Source organism: Canis aureus, chromosome 1, assembly GCF_053574225.1.
Source record: "Canis aureus isolate CA01 chromosome 1, VMU_Caureus_v.1.0, whole genome shotgun sequence".
Classification (NCBI taxonomy): Eukaryota; Metazoa; Chordata; class Mammalia; order Carnivora; family Canidae; genus Canis; species Canis aureus.
This window is the reverse complement of record NC_135611.1, coordinates 120,886,594-120,896,597: the sequence shown is the minus strand read 5'-3', so window position 1 is coordinate 120,896,597 and position 10,004 is coordinate 120,886,594.

Genomic DNA, 10,004 nt, shown 5'->3' with positions numbered 1-10,004 from the left:
CGGGCCATACCTTCTTCTACCCCAGTGGTGGCAGGGACAGCATCTGAGGTTAGGGCAGCATTAGCCGGCCTTGGGCTGTGAGGAGGCTGGGGCTCTCGCGGGACACAGGACGCCCCTGTGCTTGTGTAGCTTGGTGAGCCCAAGAGCCGGGGTTCGAGCCAGGTCTGGCTTCGGACCCCCGTTCAGAAGCTGTAAGGGGATAGATCTTAAACTCAAGTTGGGGTCCCAGGCTCCTTTGAGGATTTGATGAAATCTGTGCCCCCCTTCAAAGTGGAGGGGGTGCACATTTCTCACATGAACCACATATGATGTACAATTTTAGGGGCTTGGTGGACTGTCTGTGGGCCATCTAAGGACCCACACAGGTCCCCGTTCTGGGTCAGAAGGTGCCCGATGAGAGGTCGGCGTTCCCTCCTTTTGGGGTTCACCTAGCCTAAAGGAACTGAGATGTGACCAACTGCTCTGCCTCCCACCCTTGGGCCCCTCCCTCCATAAAACAAAACAAAACAAAACAAAACAAAACAAAAAAACGAAACAGAAAACACTTTCTGGTGGTTGAGTCCCCAGAATTGAAATGGGCGCCGGTGGATCCCGGGCTAGGGGACCCGCTGAGGGAGGCCAGGACCTGGGTTTTCTGCATCCACAAGGGCATGGAGGGTATGAGCCTGAGCACCCGCTCAGGCCTCCTGCTCAGCCTGCCGCGCCCCGCTCCAGCCAGGGCGCTTCTTGGGACACGAGTGAAAGCCAGGGGGTCACTGCGAGCCCCCGAGCCTATCCCTTCAAGGGGCCCGCGCCTGGCCAGGCCGAGAGAGCTCAGTTCGCTCCCCTGCAGCACGCGGAGCCTCCTCTCGAGGCACCTGCGGCCCAAGTGAGGGCTCCACCTCCCTTGGAGCAGAAGCTGCGCCTGTTTGTATTTCTCTACCTACACGCTTAGCCCGTGGGTCCCTGGTCTGACCTGTTCTTGCTGCTTAATCTTACAGAGAACATCCTCAGGCCTCCTGCTATCTTGATGTGTCTTTCAGCAGCAGCCACTCCATCATCTGAAAGCTTTGTAGCAACCTAGCACCTCTCATCCGAGGCCGCTTCCCTAACACAAACGCTTCCCAGAGCTGTGCTGATAAGGCTCGGCAGTGCCGGGGAGGGGAGCTGATAAGGCTACATGCACATCAGAGAATTATGCTTCCTCAGCCCCACAGCCGCCTCGCCCAGGAGCCCAGTCGTGGTGCTAGGGAGCATCTCTGGGGACAGACAAAGGGGGAGACGAAAGGAAAGTACCTTGAAAGTCTTTGGATGGAAAAGAAGACGCCGGACAAGACGGATGGGGTCTTCTTGCGTGGACTTCATCGGGGTCCCCAAACTGCCACCCAGGCTACCACGGCTGAGGCATCGTGTCCGTTGGCACGATGGGCACCAGTGGGCACCAATGCAGGTGTAGGTGTGAATGGAAAGAGGAGGTCAAGGCGAGGGAGGGAGCTGACCAGCCCTCGGGGCGGGCTGACCTTAAACGTGACCTCTGTCTCGCCCATTTGGAACCGCTAGTTTAGGGTTGCTGAGTCTGTTTCCTGGGGGGCTCTCCTCGCCACCACTCTGATCACCTGTGACCCCTGAGTGTAGGTAAAGTCCGCCAGCGATGAAAGAATCGGGACTGTTTGTGGCAGGAAAGAGGTGAAGCAGGGAGGTGCTGGGGAGGAGGGAAGGCCAAGGGAGAAGGGAGGGGGAACGGGCAGGGTGGGGGCCCAGGAAGGGGGGCGGGGGAGGGCACCCCTCCTGAATCCTTGCCCAGAACCCTGAGGGAGTTTTGGAACCGGGACAGGGAGCGGGGCGTCCGACGGCAGACAGTGGTGAATGGAGACCTTCCCAATTGTTCTGGGTTATCAGGGCCCCGAACAGCGCTCGGGGTCTCCCCTCTCGTCCTCTCCCACATTCCTACCCATACCCAGATTTCCAGCCCCGTAGGGCGTTATTGCTTTCCTCAAAGCCCGAATTGCTGGGACACCTGGGTGGCTCAGTGGTTGGGTGTCTGCCTTCGGCCCTGGGGTCCCGGGATCGAGTCCCGCATCAGGCTCTGTGCATGGAGCCTGCTTCTCCCTCTGCCTGTGTCTCTGCCTCTCTCTCTGTGTCTCTCGTGAATAAATACATAAAATTGTGAAATAAAACAAAACCAAGCCAGAATCGCCATAGCATTTTGGTCAAGTGTCTCTGGTTGCAACCTCAGGTCCATCTCCCGTGCCCTCATCTCCAGTTACGGTGTCTTGATGCCGGCCGGGACGTCGGCCGCTGCTGCTGCTCCCGGCCCCCTGGGGAGCTCAGCCCAGTCCACGGTCTCCTCTCGAGCAAGAAACCCTCCTCTGCCGGCTGGGTCTCCCTCACAGAGCACCGGCCCGCTCAGAACCCCGGGGGGGGGGGGGGGGTTGACGAAGTAGAAACCGCCCATCCCGGGGAGGCGGCGGGGGGAGCTTCCTGTCCCCAAGGCCAGCGCAGTCGTCCCCTGGGATGTGGCATTCTCTTGGAGAACATCTTGATGCAGATGAAGGGCGCTACCCACATGAATCAATAAATCATAAGTGTGTTGGACGGCACTTAGAAAGGTAAATGCATGTGTGCGATCCACTCGGAGGGCCCTCCTAAAAAAGATAATACACTCGATATCTCACCGTGCTGACATATTTCAACTCAATTGATAATGGGTCAGGATTGAGCAAAGCTCAGAGAGTGAATTACCTTTTAGCCATCGCTTCAAGTTTAGGGTTGCCGTCACCAACAAAATCAATGTCGAAGGATTCCTGTTTCTCAGGCAATTCCTACGGTGACTCCTAATGAAATAAACTATTGAAGCCTTTTAATCAGAGCACCTGCCTGAAAGGGGGAAGCCATCGGGAGGAGGCTGGGGCCCTGGGGACCTGTTTTCCCCTTACTGGGCAACGCATGAGCGATTCTTTAATTGTAGTAATGATGCGCTTACCCTGGGCCTAGACGCCCGGGGAGCAGGAGGCTGCGATTCTCCGGGCACAGAGCTCGTGTGACCTCAGGTGGGGCCGCCCAGGTCCCCTGAGCTGGGCTGGGTCACCAGGTGCCCCGACAGCGGCTCCAGGCCAGGGGCTCCTTTTCCGCACTCCTTCCTCAATCTCCATTGAAAGACAGTCCTGCTGTAGACAAGGCCTTGCTCCTTCTGAACCCCGGGATCAGTGCCCTACGAGTAGTCCCTGAACACGGGGGCACTCATGGGCTTCTGTCCCCACCCCTTGGCCTGCCTTCCTCCCCTACCTGCATCTCTCCCAAAAGCTAGTTAGCCTCACTTCAAATATTTCTAAGTTTCGGGAAACCCAAGGCAAGTCGGAAACAGCAAGGTTGACCTGGAAGCTCTCCTCAAAGGCTTTCTTTTGTGGTCACTTGACCTCTCCGGGGCACGTTAGTGGCTTGCCTCTGTCACATCCACTCCTCCTTCTTTGGGGATCCTTCCTGCTTTTCTTTGGAAATCCAGCCTTCTCTTACTCAGGTGTCTGAGTGCGGTCTTCCCTCGGGGCTCCACTGTGGGCATCGTACGATGCATCGTATGATCCAAGCCAGTTGGCACAGCCTGCTCCAACACACCTGTCCTATCAACCAAGATTTTAGGGCTAAAAGATGAAGAAAGGCCTGGTTCCCCCTTTTCAACCAAGCTTGGACCTACTGGATGGGCCTTTGCTGGTTCACGGTCGGAAGGAAAGCCCATCTGAAAATGTGAGCCACACGAGGAGAGTTGGGCCAAGAGGCCGAGGCAGTGATTCCAAGCCCTGCGCTCACTATCTGAGGCTCTGTGTCCAACTTGGAGGCCTAACTTTGTGAATCAAGAAGTTTTCTATTCACTTTGGCCACTTAGACTGGGTTTTCTCTCTTCCCCTCCCTCCCTCCCTCCTTTTTTTTTTTTCCCTTTCTTTCTATCACAGGCAACCAAAGAATCCCCATGGACTTCTCCCACCTATGAGCAAATAAACCATGAACATTGGGAGACGTGGCTTCTGTCTATCTGAGGAGGAAGCCCTTCCAGAGAAACCACAAGGGAAGAGCCCCAAAGTGACCACGACATCAGTCCACGAGGCTGTGGGTTTCTGAGTGCTAAAACATCTATTTTACAAGGAAACTTTACATAAGCCCTAGGAGAAATATCAGAAAGGGAGACAGAACATGGAAGACTCCTACCTCTGGGAAACGAACTAGGGGTGGTGGAAGGGGAGGAGGTCGGGGGTTGGAGGTGACTGGGTGACGGGCACTGAGGGGGGCACTTGATGGGATGAGCACTGGGTGTTATTCTGTATGTTGGCAAATTGTACACCAATAAAAAATAAATTTATTATTAAAAAATAATAAATAAATAAATAAATAAATAAATAAGCCCTAGGAAAGACTTTTGGACACAGATGGGAAAGGACTTGCTTTTCTCGGAAGGCGACGTGAAAAGAATGCCACCCACGTAGCTGGTCGTGCTCGGAGGCGCTTGTTCTCTCAACGTCCCATTTCTCTGATGGATCATAACGATTGGTACAGAAGAGGAGCTTCAGCTGTGGAGGGCTGGGCTGAGCCCTGGTGTGCTGAGCCACTACCCCTAACTCTTCCTATGAAAGACCCTTAGCTGTAGACGTCCTTAGAGTGGGTCTGCTCGTACACCAGATAAGTGGATCCATGAGGGATGATAAATAAAGTAACTGGGGGCAAGCGAGACGGTATGTTGGAAGGAGCCCACGTCAAGCCGATAATGTCCAAGTCCTCCCTTCCCTTGGGTCTGGGGAGGCCACCTTGACATCTAAGCGTGAAGACCCCAATGACCCCACGCCCCCGTCCAGACCCTCTCATTCGAGGCCAGTACCAACAGGACCCCATGGCTCAATGGAGGCACAGCCGCAGACCACATGCGTCCGGCTGGATCCCTGAGCAGAAAGCGGGTAGGCGCCCACCGCCCTTTGTCTGCCATGGTGATGTATGGCTGTTGACACGACTAAACAAAGGTATTATTAGTAGATTACGTCTGAGAGGCTGGACTCGTGCAGAAAGAGGGCAACAAGAGCCCTGGGCCTCGCTCGGCTCCCAATTACTCCACAAAAGCCTAAACCACCAGGTCAGGGATAAAAGTGAATAAATGTTTCTAAATTCTTATCTTAAACACACTTAAGCTTAAAGCTATTTAACTGGGGCTTTAAAAGCATGTGAGCTTCGTGGAGCCCAGCTACCTGCCTCATTCTCTTGCTCTTATTTTTGCTTTTATCCTTTTAGTCTTGAAGAAGCCTAATTAGAAGCTTGAACAGGGCTCTCTCTCCCTGCCCTTAAATCAGTAATTGGCTTCAGTGCAGAGACTGTCAGGAAATTAACACATCACAACATGACAGCTGTTAATTTTTTCTCCTTATTTGTCATATGAATCACCGCTGATTTGCCGGAGTGCATAACAAATTAGTGGGCTGTAATCAGCGGCCTCTCTTCTGTGAGCTGCACCTTCTCTTTTTTTTTTTCCTCCCCCCCCCTCTTTTTCTCTCTCCCCCTAAAGTCCATTACTTCACTGCCTCAGCAGAGATGACTGTTCCTAGGTGTGTCATTGTCAATAAATCAGAATAAGCAAATGCTAAAAGCGCAAGAAGCTCTTTAAACTTTGATGAAGGCTTTTAGTTACATTTTTAAACTTACACTCATAACTGGAATTTTTTTTTTTTTAAATTGTCACTCCCTGGTAGTGATAGACTGTCAGGTTTCTAGTCATTTCCTCATCCAACGTGCCAGGGAAGGTGGAGCTCCAAGTGTCATTTGCACGGGTTCTGGCTGACGGAGAAGGAGGTGGAAGAGGTGTTAGGGAAGGCGTGGTGGGGGGGATCCGAGATTCTGACAGGGTCAGGCCGGGGGTCCTTCCTCTCCCAGTGAGGGATTTGGGGAAAGAGGCAAAGGAGAGGAAGGGGAGGTGAGCAGATAAGCACAAGGAGGAGAAATGGATTCTGGAACTTTAATGTCCTCAACCTTTCTAACTTGACTCCTTGTCCAGTGTGTCTCAGCCGTCTGAAAAGGGGTGCGAGCCTTTGTTTAACGCCTTTGTAGTGGCAGCCCAGTTATGGGTTCTGGGACTTTACTCCCCCTTCAGCACCTTAGATGGCTCTTAAGCCTAATACTTATGACGTATTGGAGGAAGGGGGTATAAGGAGGGTGGTAACAATGAGGGGGCTTCACAGGGTGGGACTCTGTCCCGGACTCTGAGATTTGGCAGACAAACCTGGGTTCTCTGCATCTGCACTGTGGGTGCAGAGGGAGAAGGAGCTCCCTCTCAGCCTGGACTTTACAACTTGAGTCTAGTAGGGAGTCAGTGGGAATTTCGCTGGTGGAACAGCCTCTTAGCACGTTCTCAGCAGGTGCTCATGGGTATTATAGACTGACATTGACCTGAAGGTGGAAAGATTTCAGGGTAAATTTCTCCCTTGCTTTCTTCTTTCATCTTCTCTCTCTCTCTCTCTCTCTTTCTGCCTGCCTGCCTTCCTTCCTATCATCCACCTACTCACCATTTCATTCATTTGTCTATCCATCCATCCATCCTTCCTTATGTCCATCCACCCATCCTTACATCCATCCATCCATCCTTACATCCATCCTTACATCCATCCATCCTTACATCCATCCATCCTTACATCCATACATCCTTACATCCATACATCCATCCTTACATCCTTACATCCATCCATCCATCCTTAGTCCATCCATCCATCCTTACATCCATCCATCCATCCTTACATCCATCCATCCACCCATCCATCCATCCATCCATCCATCCTTACATCCTTACATCCATCCATCCATCCATCCTTACATCCATCCATCCTTACGTCCATCCATCCATCCTTACATTCATGTCTATCCATCCTGTGTGCTTTTCATGTAACAGTAACACATGAGCCCAGCATGTGAATAGTGGGAGGGAGTAGAGGATGGGTCTGTGTCAACATAGGATACAGGTAGGAAAACCATAGCTTGAGAAAAGTAAAATCATTAGACCTAGCCCTGCTGCTGCCTCTCCACAGTGCCCCCTCAGGTAGATCACAGAGAAAGAGGGGAAGGACCTTACCCCCTCAGCCATCACATCAGCAAATGAGTTATTCTGTCTACCATATTGATCTTATTCACTTCTTTCTTAAGAATTAGTCTAAAGCCTGTTTATGCTGAATTCTACTTTGGTCACTTGAAAATAGGATTTAGTTCAGTTTATCAGAGCTTTGCTGGAACTATCATACACTGAACTCTAGGAACCAGAAATTCAATAAATTAGAGTTCAAGGTCTTAGAATGAGTGTATTTCTTAGAAAAAAAAAAGAAACACTGTGGTAATTCTGGAAGTTTTGTTTTGTTTTATTATTTTTTAATCTCATACCTGGGGCTTGGAATATAAGCCCCACCAGCTCTTGTGTTCTTTTCCTGAGAGTTGAGATGCCCTACCCTAAGAGACACAGACCTGTTATCCAAATATTAGCCGTTTAAATTGAGGTCTTGCTGTGAAAGTCATTGAAGTCATTTAAATCTTTTGGAAATAAAACAACTGTCCTTTTCCCCCCTTTTTTTACTCGTGATAATTTATACACATTCAATATGTTTAAATACAGTTCAATATGCTATGTCTTATAAAAATCTCTGCTGAGAAAATTTCTCTCTAATGTCATTTTATAAGCTCGAAGAAAGGGTTTTTAAGCACAATACCAATTTTACAATTACTCTGTCAAATCCTAATTTAAGAAAAAAAATCATTTACCCATCATACGACATGGAGCAAGTTTCCTGGTAGAAACTTGGATTGACAGTAGCGGAGTGCAAGCTTCACAGAAGCAGCCGTTGTGGGATCTCTGCCGTCCTATGACAACCCAGGCCCACCATGGCACAACCTAGCTCCTGGCTGGTCCCAGGAAGCTGCCACTGGACCAGGACTCGAGGGCACTGGGCTTCCCAGGCTGGACGCCTCCAGACACAGCAGAGTGTTTACGACATTTAGTGAGAATCCAATGAACTGATGAGTCCCGCTTTGTCTGCTAAATGGCTCTCAGGGGTTAGCACACTTCTCCTCAGGGGCACCTCTAGGGTGCATGCTGACGATACCACACCTCCATCCTTGCTATCCCTAACCTCCAGTCTTCTAGACTCCAGGTCCCCCCATTCCCACTAAGCCTACTTTTCCCGGACTGCATCACTGGTGTCCGTTTCCTTTCCAAATTTATAAGGAATCCCTATTCCTTGATAAACAACCCCCTCCCCTAAATTTCCCTTATTGCTTCAATATCTTTGTTCTGTAATTGAAGCTGTGGTCTTAATGACACACTCAGGGGAGAAGCTTCCTTTGCAGTCCTCTAGGGTGGCAACTGTCCATTCTTCTTCACCATTGTAGAGTAGGATCGGGAGTTATCCCTGAAGATAAGCACCTCCTGGTTTTGCTACCCTCAACCTATTGAAAGCCCTGGCACTTACCCATCACCTGGGTATTTTTCTCACTCATCAAGCACCACGAGAACGGAGTTAGTGTCTTCCTCTACCCCCTACCCATTGTTGCCACTGGGGGTGATCTCAGCCTTCACATGGATGACCTGTTACCCATCACTCACAGTTGACTGATCCACCTACTAGAGTCCAGTGACCTTCATGCCACACACTTCAGCCATCCTGGTGAATGGTCACATCCAGGTAGACTATACCCTTACCCCAAAACTCCGACTTTCTCAATCTTAAATGCTAGAAGTATCACATTCTCAGGCCCAGAGTGCTGTCCTAGTTCTCTTGCACATTTTCTCATTTATACATTTTTTCCCTATTTTATTGGGATTTCTGGGACCTGGATGCCAATACTGTCTTTCTTCCTAGCCATTCCTTCTGCTTTGTTTTTTCATCTGCTCTGCATGTTCTCTTGTTTCACTCATCCTCATGTGATTGCCCTCCATGTCACTTCTCTTTTCATTGTCCTCATCCCACCCTCACAGAATCCCAATTTTGAGTTAATCCATATTCCCCCCCTTTACTTCCACTCTGGGTTTATGGGCCATGCTGGAGAAAAATCACACCCTTCTGCAAGATGGAGGCCCTGCATTCACAACATCTCCAGGCTCAGCTGAACCTTCCACACTGTGTACCACTCTTCTGAGTTTTCTCACCCAGTTTTTCCTCAAGAAGAGGAAATTACCCCAGTTGAGTATTTTAAAACTTCTTTATGGTTTTCCAATCTCCTCCCCTCTACCTGTCTCTCCCATAACAGTGGAAAAGCCTTCCCTCTTGTATGGGAGATGGATCTCCTCACTTTTCCTCCATTCCACTTTCATTTCTTCTACTCCCGCTCCCCAAGAACAGCTTCATGGATTTGCTCCTTTCTATCCCTTCCTTTCAGCGTTTAAACATATTTCAATCTCCCTCCACTTAATAAAGAAAATTCCCTTATAGCCTCAAGCACCTTCTTGCCCTCCTAACCAGTCAAGTTTCTAGAAGAGTGGTCTATACTTGCTGTCCCTACTCCCCCCAACATTTACTCTTTAACTCATTTCAGTTGGACTTCTGTTCCCTCCATCGCAAGGGAACCCTCTGACCAAAATTGTCCAAATACTCGCAGACAAAGGATTCTTTTCAGTTCTTGGCTTACTTGATTTTCTTCCTCCAGTACAAGGGCATAGTCACTTTTTAGTTTGACTTTCAAAATAATCATATCCTCTTGAGTTTTTGCAGTCTCTCTGGCCATTCCTTTTTGGGTTCCTTCATAGACTTATTTCTCATGATTTTGACATTAAATATGTATTTTCCTTGGAATTTCTTTTTTTTTTTTAATTTTTATTTATTCATGATAGGCACACAGTGAGAGAGAGAGAGGCAGAGCCACAGGCAGAGGGAGAAGCAGGCTCCATGCACCGGGAGCCTGACGTGGGATTCGATCCCGGATCTCCAGGATCGCGCCCTGGGCCAAAGGCAGGCGCCAAACCGCTGCGCCACCCAGGGATCCCTCTTTTTTTTTTTTTCTTTTTCACTTTACATACTCTG